The sequence below is a fragment of the Thermobia domestica genome, chromosome 16, assembly GCF_964235325.1.
Source record: "Thermobia domestica chromosome 16, izTheDome1.hap1.1, whole genome shotgun sequence".
NCBI lineage: Eukaryota > Metazoa > Arthropoda > Insecta > Zygentoma > Lepismatidae > Thermobia > Thermobia domestica.
This window is the reverse complement of record NC_137469.1, coordinates 162,015,156-162,024,849: the sequence shown is the minus strand read 5'-3', so window position 1 is coordinate 162,024,849 and position 9,694 is coordinate 162,015,156.

Here is a 9,694-nt window from a genome sequence, read left to right as displayed (position 1 = left end):
GATACGCCAATTAAAAAATAGTATTTTAATATAAGTATTAAAATCCACCTGTCAAAGTTTGACGAGGGTAAGTCACGCCCCATTCTAAGCTTGGCCGCGGAAAGGGCGGGGGTTGGTGAAATGGAGGGGGAAGGGAGTGAATGTTTGAATGAAACAGGTTCTCGACCAGTTTCTGAGATTACCTGTCAGCTGCCAAATACTGTTAGCTTTATAGAGTTTGTCTCCCCCAATGGTTCCATACTAAGAGACTGGACGATGTGCTGTGAACTCTTTTCCTCGTTACCTCTGGAAGTTCAAGATGCATTCTATAGTGCGCGGGAAGAACAGTATATATCAGAAAACGCTGTTATTTTGGGATTTTCCCCCCTTCCGGACAAATATTATAGCATACAGTAGTGGCGAAGGGAAGGGGGGCAGAGGTGTGCCCCCACAGGATTCCGACAATGTAAAGTCCTGGCCCCCATATATAGGTGTCCGTAAAAAAAATGTCCCCTAAGTTTTTTTTTTATATCTAATGTCTTGGGAATATATTTCAAATTTGAGGTGTTTTCCTGGTAGCCGTCATTTTCCAATATGGCCGCCGCTCTACGTAAATCTCTCTCTCTCTCTCTCTCTCTCTCTCTCTATATATATATATATATATATATATATATATATATATATATATATATATATATATATATATATATATATATATATATATATATATATATATATATAAAGAGAGAGAGATCGTGAACCAAGGCACTTAGAAAGATAATTTTGGTGTCAAAGTATAGGTTTTTGAGGCCGATGAATTTAAATATGGCATTGTTTATTGCCACTTAGAAACCTTACAACCTGGCAACACTGTTGTCTAACGATTAACGTACAAAGTTACAAATACGTATATGCACGCATTACTCTAGGATGTAGCGTACTTCCTCAGGACTAAGTGTAACCTACTTTTTCTGGTAGCTTTCATCACGACAAGACATATTTTACATGGTAACATGAGAGAACATTTGTCAAAATCCAATGTGATGGCTAATTACTAGGCAACCAAGTAATGGACTTATTCAAATGTCTGTCAGTCCTAATTGGCCTAGAGCCTAGAGAATGGGAGAAGAAGGCAGGATACGGTCTCATTGAAGAAGCGTCTCCTGAGGGGGCGAGAGAAATTTAAAATACTCCATTTTTTAATGAAAAACACGGTTTTGCCTCCTTGTCCGCAGAGCACACTGCACACCAAATGCTCTATAAAACGTTCTCTAAATAGCCCTGTTAGATCCAATCTGTATTGTGTGTAAACCGTGCATTTTTACGGGGGAACAGCGGAGCAAGAGCCCTGTTTTCTGTGATATTTCTGGTTTCTCGTGCTTACTTCGCTAAGACTAAGCACTGTAATCCAATCTCTAATTATCCTATAGCAGTGTTAGGGTGGCGAGCACCAACCGAGAGTAAGTGAAACTAAAGTAGTAAGTTACTAAGAGAGAAGGAAATCGGCGACTTCCAGTCGAGAGTACTGAACTAAAGGAGTAAATTACTACAGGAGTAAATTTTTCGTTTACTACTGTAGTAAATTTATTTACTCCAAAACTGGTGGAGAGCACCATCAAAGAGTACGCTACTACATTAGTAACTTGAGGAGTAAATAAGGCCAAAATTTACTCCTAAGCAGTAGTAAGAGTAAAGTTAGAGAGTAAGATGAATTCTTTGGTTTCTACGTGTTAAATATCGAATTCTATGGATTACCTGGACTACGAAGTATATATGGAGATGGAGGAAGAAGTAGACATCCCAAGAATGAGAGTTTTAGTGGAGAAAAGAAACCCATTTGTAATGTATAGTGACATTGATTTCAAAGAGCGTTTTGGGTTGCTTAAGAAATCTTTTGAGCTGCTGCTTGATATGTTGAAGCCGTTACTGCAGCATAATTCTGACAGGAACCGTGCTTTGTCTCCTAGGCTGCAACTTCTTTGTAGATTGCGAGTCCTTCGCACTGGTACTTATCAAATCTTAGCAGGGGATCTTATTAACATACATCGTAATACTGCTGGAAGAGCTTTTAACAGTGTGATAGACAGTTCAATTACCTTAAAGCTACTGTGTGTGTGTCCACGCCACAGAACAAATATATATATATAGTGGCGGATCCAAGGTGGGAGCTATAAGGGCTATAGCCCCCCTTGACGCTCAGGTTTACACTGGATAAAATGGGCTTCAATCCTGCTTTACACTGGATAAAACGGCAAACTATGGTTTAGCCCCTCCCTTGATAATATCCTGGATCCGCCACTACATATATATATATATATATATATACAGCATAACCTCGTTAACACGAACTCGCTTAAGCCGAACACTCGGTTAGGACGAACAAAATTTTGGTCCCGGCATCGCTGTACGTTATCTTACAGGAAGTTTTATCGGTTAACACGAATTTCGGTTAGCACGAATTACGAACTAAGTTTTAGTCCCTTGAGTCAGTAAAGGTTTTCATTTAACACGAACTTTCAATCCTTTGTTTTTTTTTGTTTGTTAGTTTTTTTCAGATCATTTTTCTTATTTCAGATTTTACTCCAGATCAGTTTTTGTCATACAGTATTTATACAGACGAAAATTGCCTTGTAAATAAGAGAAAAACTAGAAACAGGTATCTTTCCTCCCTTATGAGGTGTTGATTCTGTCCTCCGTCTAGTGTTGAACATGCAGGAGTTTGGCAGACGAGCTGCTGGCGACAGCTCGAGACAAAACATCTTGTCTCCCCTGTAACTCCAAACTGGTGACAGCAGTCATAAATACCTTTCCATTACTAGCGGTACCCAACCTGCTAGCGGAGTTATCAATTTTATAACTTGACCTGGATTTTCTGCGTGGATTTCTTTTTTATCTTCGAAGATAGGATAATAAGCTTACTGTAGTGTTTTCACTTTTCAGAGGACGGTACCGAGACCGAAACTAGTCTCGATCTTAACTCGAATTTGAGACCGAGCCGTGCTTTTCGAAATCGAGACGAGACCGAAACTCAGCCTCGTCTCGATACAATTCTGTGGATGGTATCAAGACGGACAAGAGTCTTGGTCTCGTCTCGAATTTGGAATCGAGACTACTCAGTCTCGTTTCGATATCATCTCTAGTGTTTTCTATGGCATACATAATATACTGTAGTGGTATGTATAGTCTGTATACTGTAGTGCGTATGTATGGAGAAAATGTATCCGAATAATAAAATTTGGGTCCCCGGTTAACACGAATTTTTTTAACACGAACTCCTGATTTTTCAGTCCCTTGGAATTCGTGTTAACCGGGGTTTACTGTATATATATATATATATATATATATATATATATATATATATATATATATATATATATATATATATATAAAGGAAAAAGTGAATTCTATCGAATTGGTTGATTCCCGAATGGATTGTGTACCTATACCCATACTTTGTCCTTTTGGAGCACAAGCAGAACTTTACAGAAATTACAAGAATTTCTTTTCTATCAATACACAAATCATTTATGATGCCAATATGAAGATTTTGAGCGTGGTAAGCCATTGGCTGAGTTCCACGCATGATGCACGCATTTGAGACAATAGTAGAATTCCTCCAGAATTGGAAAACGAACAATATAATGGGTTGCTTGTTGGGGATAGTGGATATGCTCTCTCCAAACATTTTATGACTCCTATGTTTCGACCTCAGACAGGAGCCGTAGGGCGCTACAATAAAGCCCATGTTGTTACAAGATGTGTAATACAACGTACATTCTGTGTTTGGAAGAACCGTTTCCAAATTCTCACTAAAACAATGAGATATAAACAAAACATGTGTGGAAATGTTATTTAGGATATTGCAGTTCTGCACAACTTTGGAACAGAAGTAGGTGTGTTTCACCCTGATGCTGCGCAGTGTTTCTTTCAGAAAAAGTGTCCCGGAGGGGAGTATTCGAAGGGGATCATATTATTTTTACATGGTACTATTCTATTTATTATTATATTATAGAAGTATTATTTTCGTCTCCTACCGGAGAAAACTCTCAGAACATCCGAGGGGCATCCCCCCCCAAAAAAAAAACATGTCTAGAAGAAACACTGGTGTTGTGGATGTGAATGGCATGAACCAATATGCATTTCAGCCACAAGCAGATGCTGCAGGACAAGCTGTCAGAAAAATTATACCTAATTTGCTAGTAAAATAATAAATTAGTATAAATACTTTTCCTTCTTAAATGAATAAATAAGGCACTGGATCGTCACTACTGCAGTGAAATGTCACCCATTTTATTTATGTATAATTTTAGTTATGTTTCTCTCTTTTTCTTTCTTTTCTTTCTTTCTTCTTTATTTTCCAATTAGGGGATGTGGCAATTAGAAAAATTAAATGTACTGATGCTTAAACACAAATATTATGTCATGTGAAAAACAAGAACATATTAACCATTGGAAAATATATCAAGCAAAAAGAATATGTTTCATACATATAAAATATATTCACATTCATTTATAAAAGCATAAATTTCTGGAGCACATTGCCTGAAGAACCGGAACCTGAAGTCTGTTCCATTTCGTTCTTGAATTCGTTCTTATTCATAACTTCCATTTTAAGGTTATGGTCTTCCACGATTTCTCTTTATCTTTCAATTAACAACATTTTTATATTATATTTCCCTCGTATTAAACGCATTTTTAACGAATGAAGCTCGTCTGCTTTTTCCAACAACCTGCTGTTCTTCACCACAATCGCATGTAACGCCTTTTTTCATGGGCACTTCTTCTGATAAGCTTCAGCTCCCAATAGGAAACGAAATGCACGTGCCAGCAGTGGGCAGAAATGGTTTACTTCTTTAGTAAAAAGGCGTTACTACTTTAGTTACAACTAAAGAAGTAAATAGAAATTGAGCTCTCCAACAGTTACTAAAAGAGTATATTACTACGGAAGTAATTTACTAAAGTAGTCCAGACTAAAGAAGTAAGAGTTACTACAAGAGTAATTTACACTAGTTTGGTGCTCGCCACCCTTAATTTCAGATCATTTCCTCCGGAGGCACCACGCACAGAGGGGGAAAGCGACTAAAAATTGCGTGCCCCACAGAAATTTCTGCGAAGATCTCAAGCACCTGAGGGTGAATTTCGTAGCTCTTGGGAGAATTTCCCCCTAGAATCCCCCCTGAAATCATCACTGTCCTAGGGAGTTGAAACAAGAAGCAGGATACGCAAAAAAGAACGAACTTTCAAAGCATTTAAAGTTTAGGCTAATTGCGCTAAGCGCCTTCTTAGGACGAGGATATGGGAATTGAAAAATGCACGTTTTCTTTTATTTATTTATTTATTTATTTATTGAAAAACATGTTTGCCCTTTTTTGTCCCCAGACAACCATGCAGACGACACACACCAATTGTCTTATACAAAAATGTTGCCATGATATAAGACCCATTTGGAACGGTGTCCATACTGTGCATTGTTATATGGGGACAAGGGAGCAAAGCCCTGTTTTCTTTGACTTTTTCGTTTTCCGCGCTTACCCCGCTAAGACTACGCACTGTCAGTTAGTCTCGATTTATCCTAAAGAGTTGAAACAAGAAGCAGGATACGCAGAAAAGAACATACTTTCAGAATGATGACGTCCTATGGGTGGGACCTACAGCTTAACGTAGGATCCGAACCACTTGTGTCTCCATGGGAATCAAACAAGGGACTCCTTGATTATACGGGATGAGCGTAACTATTCATCCACGACACACACATACATACATACAAACATACATACATACAAACATACATACATACAAACATATATGTATATATGCAGACTATAATAGACTATTGTACGTAGTAATAAATAGCTACAATAATATTCCAGGAACTTTTTGACTGTCTTCCGTACAATCTTTATTTTTAGTAATGCATTCACATTGAAGGCTACGTCTTTGAAAATAATGTTGACAAATTACAAGAATTCTTTGAATATGTTCTATCGACTTTTTTTCTGTAATAGACTATTGTACGTGGTAATAAATAGCTACAATAATATTCCAGGAACTTTTTGACTGTCCCCCCGTATAATCTTTATTTTCTAGTAATGGATTCACATTGAAGGCTACGTCTTTGAAAATAATGTTGACAAATTACAAGAATTCTTTGAATAACTTCTATCGACTTTTTTCTGTAATAGACTATTACATGATTCTAACACAATTACTCAACTATTGACACTTGTAATATCCAACATTTCTAGGATAGCACTGCAAACCTTTGATCACGAAATTAGTTTGAGGTTTCTCATTTAAACAAGCGCCTCTTTTAGGGTCTCTTCTCTTTTACTTTCTTGAGTTTCTTGAAGGACCTGCAGCTCTAGGTTTCTGCTCTATTATCTTCTCCACCAAATTCAAAATAGAGGTTCTACTCTTATGTTTTCCTGTGACAACTCTCTACAATATCCAGGAATTTACAGCTGTTGTATCCGTACGTGCACTAAGAATCGTCTTGAACCTACCCGAATGAAACATTCTGGTCGTTTTGGTTGAGTATGTCAACACCATGTTATGTTGCACAACAGCTCTTCTTCCTTTTTTCCTTCAAATGACAGAGTTACGATACATTTCAACGTAGAGTATTAAACTAGCATCAGGGGCGGATCCAGGACGGACTTCTGGGGGGGCGGTGGGTTGTAATACTGCTACTTAGATGTACTTTTAAGAGCTCCAAACTCTGGGATGGGTTTTATTTATATATATAAAATAAGAAAGTTTCCTCTTCTGGGGAAGGGGGCGATTGCCCCCTGGATCCGCCACTGACTAGCATATATACGGTATATAGCTAGTCGAGACAAAAAGTATAGACCAACTCGAAATTTCAGAATCCTGCGATATACTTCCGCAATGATTTTTATAGAGGTAGTTGGTGACTACTTCAAATTATATGCCCGTAGCTAAAGCCCCTCTATAAAAAATTGTTGCGTGAGTATCTTAGGATTCTGAAACATGTATTTTTGGATAGCACACCTGTTAGTTCCTAAGTGGAGTCTTGACCCGACTACGGTAGGTCCGATAATTATTTCTTGGGAAAATGTCATATATTACCTTTTACAGCCCGTGACGACAGTAAGATTTCTGTGATTCGGCCAATCCCTGTTCCTACTTGCAAACGCCTGATTTATAGCATTTACGCTATTAGTAAGCGCTACTGAGGTCAATAAGAGTTGAATTAGATTTTTGCGAGGGGCGCATTGTTATAGCATGTTTTCTAACGCACAAAGGGGTGTTCTGAATGGGGGCAGCTATGTGTATGTTTAGCCAATGGAGCCATTTGTATCTTCGTGGCTTTGCACTCTAACTCCAAATAATAATAATAATAATAATAATAATAATAATAATAATAATAATAATAATAATAATAATAATAATAATAATAATAATAATAATAATATAGCTTTTGCCTCCTGAAAATAACCAGATGGTAAAATTATGGTCGATACATTTTTGGAATTCGAAGGCATTTTAGAATGCTTGTCTATCATCTGGCTATCAGAAATAATTGATCACCATTTTCTCTACATATCTATAATTTTCTTATAGGGTAGAAACACCTCCTCGGAAGAGAGAGAAAAGAGAGAGAGAGAGAAAGTGGCCGAACTTGGGCTATTGAACGTGAGGACAGAATGTTTACATTCGCATTGACACCTGCTGTGAAAACGGTCTGTGTACATAGCTGAAAGAGATTTGTGAAGACCCTTCCCTTCATATCTCTCGGGACGAAAACAAAAGAAAAGGGTGGGCGCGGATTCCTTACCCTCGTCAAATTTCTTGACAGGTGGGCTTTAATACTTATATTAAAATACTATTTCTTAATTGGCGTATCAGATATGGTTGTGATTAAAACTATTAGAGCCGTTTCTTCTCAAGGAATAAAACAAAAAAAAGTTGATCTTTCTACCATAATTGGTTCCAAAGTTAGACATATTTTTATTTGTATAAAAAGAAACTAATTTATTTATTTTTTAATAATTTATTTCTGCTAAACTAGCAGACAAATATACAATTTAAGTATTTCAATCAGTTAATAAACTTCTGTAGAATGCTGCAAAATTTTTCTTTCCCATTAGAAATACCTAGTTCCTTAGAAACTGAGGAAATTCGGTAGCCATTTCTCCCCATAAGGTCCAATATAAAAATTTTTGTGCCGAGAAAAGGTAGATCATCCCGTTAAGTCATTGCTGGACTGCAATTAACTCAGAAATTAGAGCAAGACACCGAAAACGTATTAAGTAGCAATAAGTGTAAAGTGCAGAGAACTATAACATTTTATTCCCATGTTGTGCCTTGAATTGGATGACACAAGATAACAGGTACAGTAACATTTTGGTAATATTCATAAATACGTGATTCATGCAAAAAAAAAAAAAAATCGAATTGCATATTACCTTGTTTATTAATTTACGTAAGAAAATATTGAAATAGAGGCGGACACCTCTCTATAGCGGACATTTTTTGATTCCCCACGGCTGTCCGCTTTAGAGAGGTTTCACTGTATATATATATATATATATATAAGGGTGGTCCTTAAATAAGTCAAAAATTTGTTTTACCAATACTCTTTGGGGCACCCTGCCATTTTGATCTATCATAGAAAAGAGTTACTGTATTTTTTTTATTTTTAAACTAATTTTTAGGGGTCGGCATGAATTAAAAAGCTAGGAATGAATTAATAATAAAATTTAGTTACAAGAGAAGTTTTATTTAATAAACATGTAAATGCATTGCTATTGTATAATATTTTTTTTAAAAAATTGTTAATAAAATACATTTTCAGTTTTTACTTCATCTTAAGACATCAAAGTTGATTTCTTCAAGTCCGAATACCTTGCTTCTAAATTGCTTAACTAACAAGAGTATATATTGCTTTTGTTCATCTTTTGTATGAAGTTTACTGTACTGTTCCATCAGCGCAACCCCACATTCAGTTACGTCATTAATAACTTTAAGTGAACTAGCTATTGTCTTGCTTTTCTTGCAGGATTCGCTATCTTTCCAGGCAGTTACATTTATTTGCAAAATTTCTGATTATAGATCCAGGATTTGGAAAACCTCGTGGTGTTACTGGATACAATATCTTGCAAGTTCTTTTAAAGAATGACATCAAGATCAATTTAGGCACGTTTTAATGGTTCGTCCTTGTCTTAATTCTTTTTAAAGCATCCAACATTTTCCTTTTAGTTCCCTCAAGAACATAAAAAAAACCAAGCACAACAAGTAGGATGCCAACTCTGGAAAATAAGAAATAAAAAAAACGGCACTTCCAAATTTCCTCATGATATGGGTGAAAGTGTGAAATACCTCTTTTCGGATCCATGCATGGGAAGCAAATGTACTATCGTGAATAAAAGTGCATTAACACCTGTATTCTACATATCCTTAGTACATTCACTAATAAGTTTAATAGATACATTGTGCTATAAATGAGAAACTGAAATCGTCATTGATCATTTTATTGTATTTACCAGTAACTGTCACTTCTTTAAAATTATCGAAACAGATGAACATAAGTATATTAATCTTTACGTGACAATTTTGGATTTGGAAAATGAAATTTATTTTTTAAACTTATACTACAACTACAGGAAATTGCTTTAAGAAATCCTTTTTCACTCTCAATCTTAACTATATATAAAACAACGTGAGCTGACAAATTATTGAGCACTTCCTATAG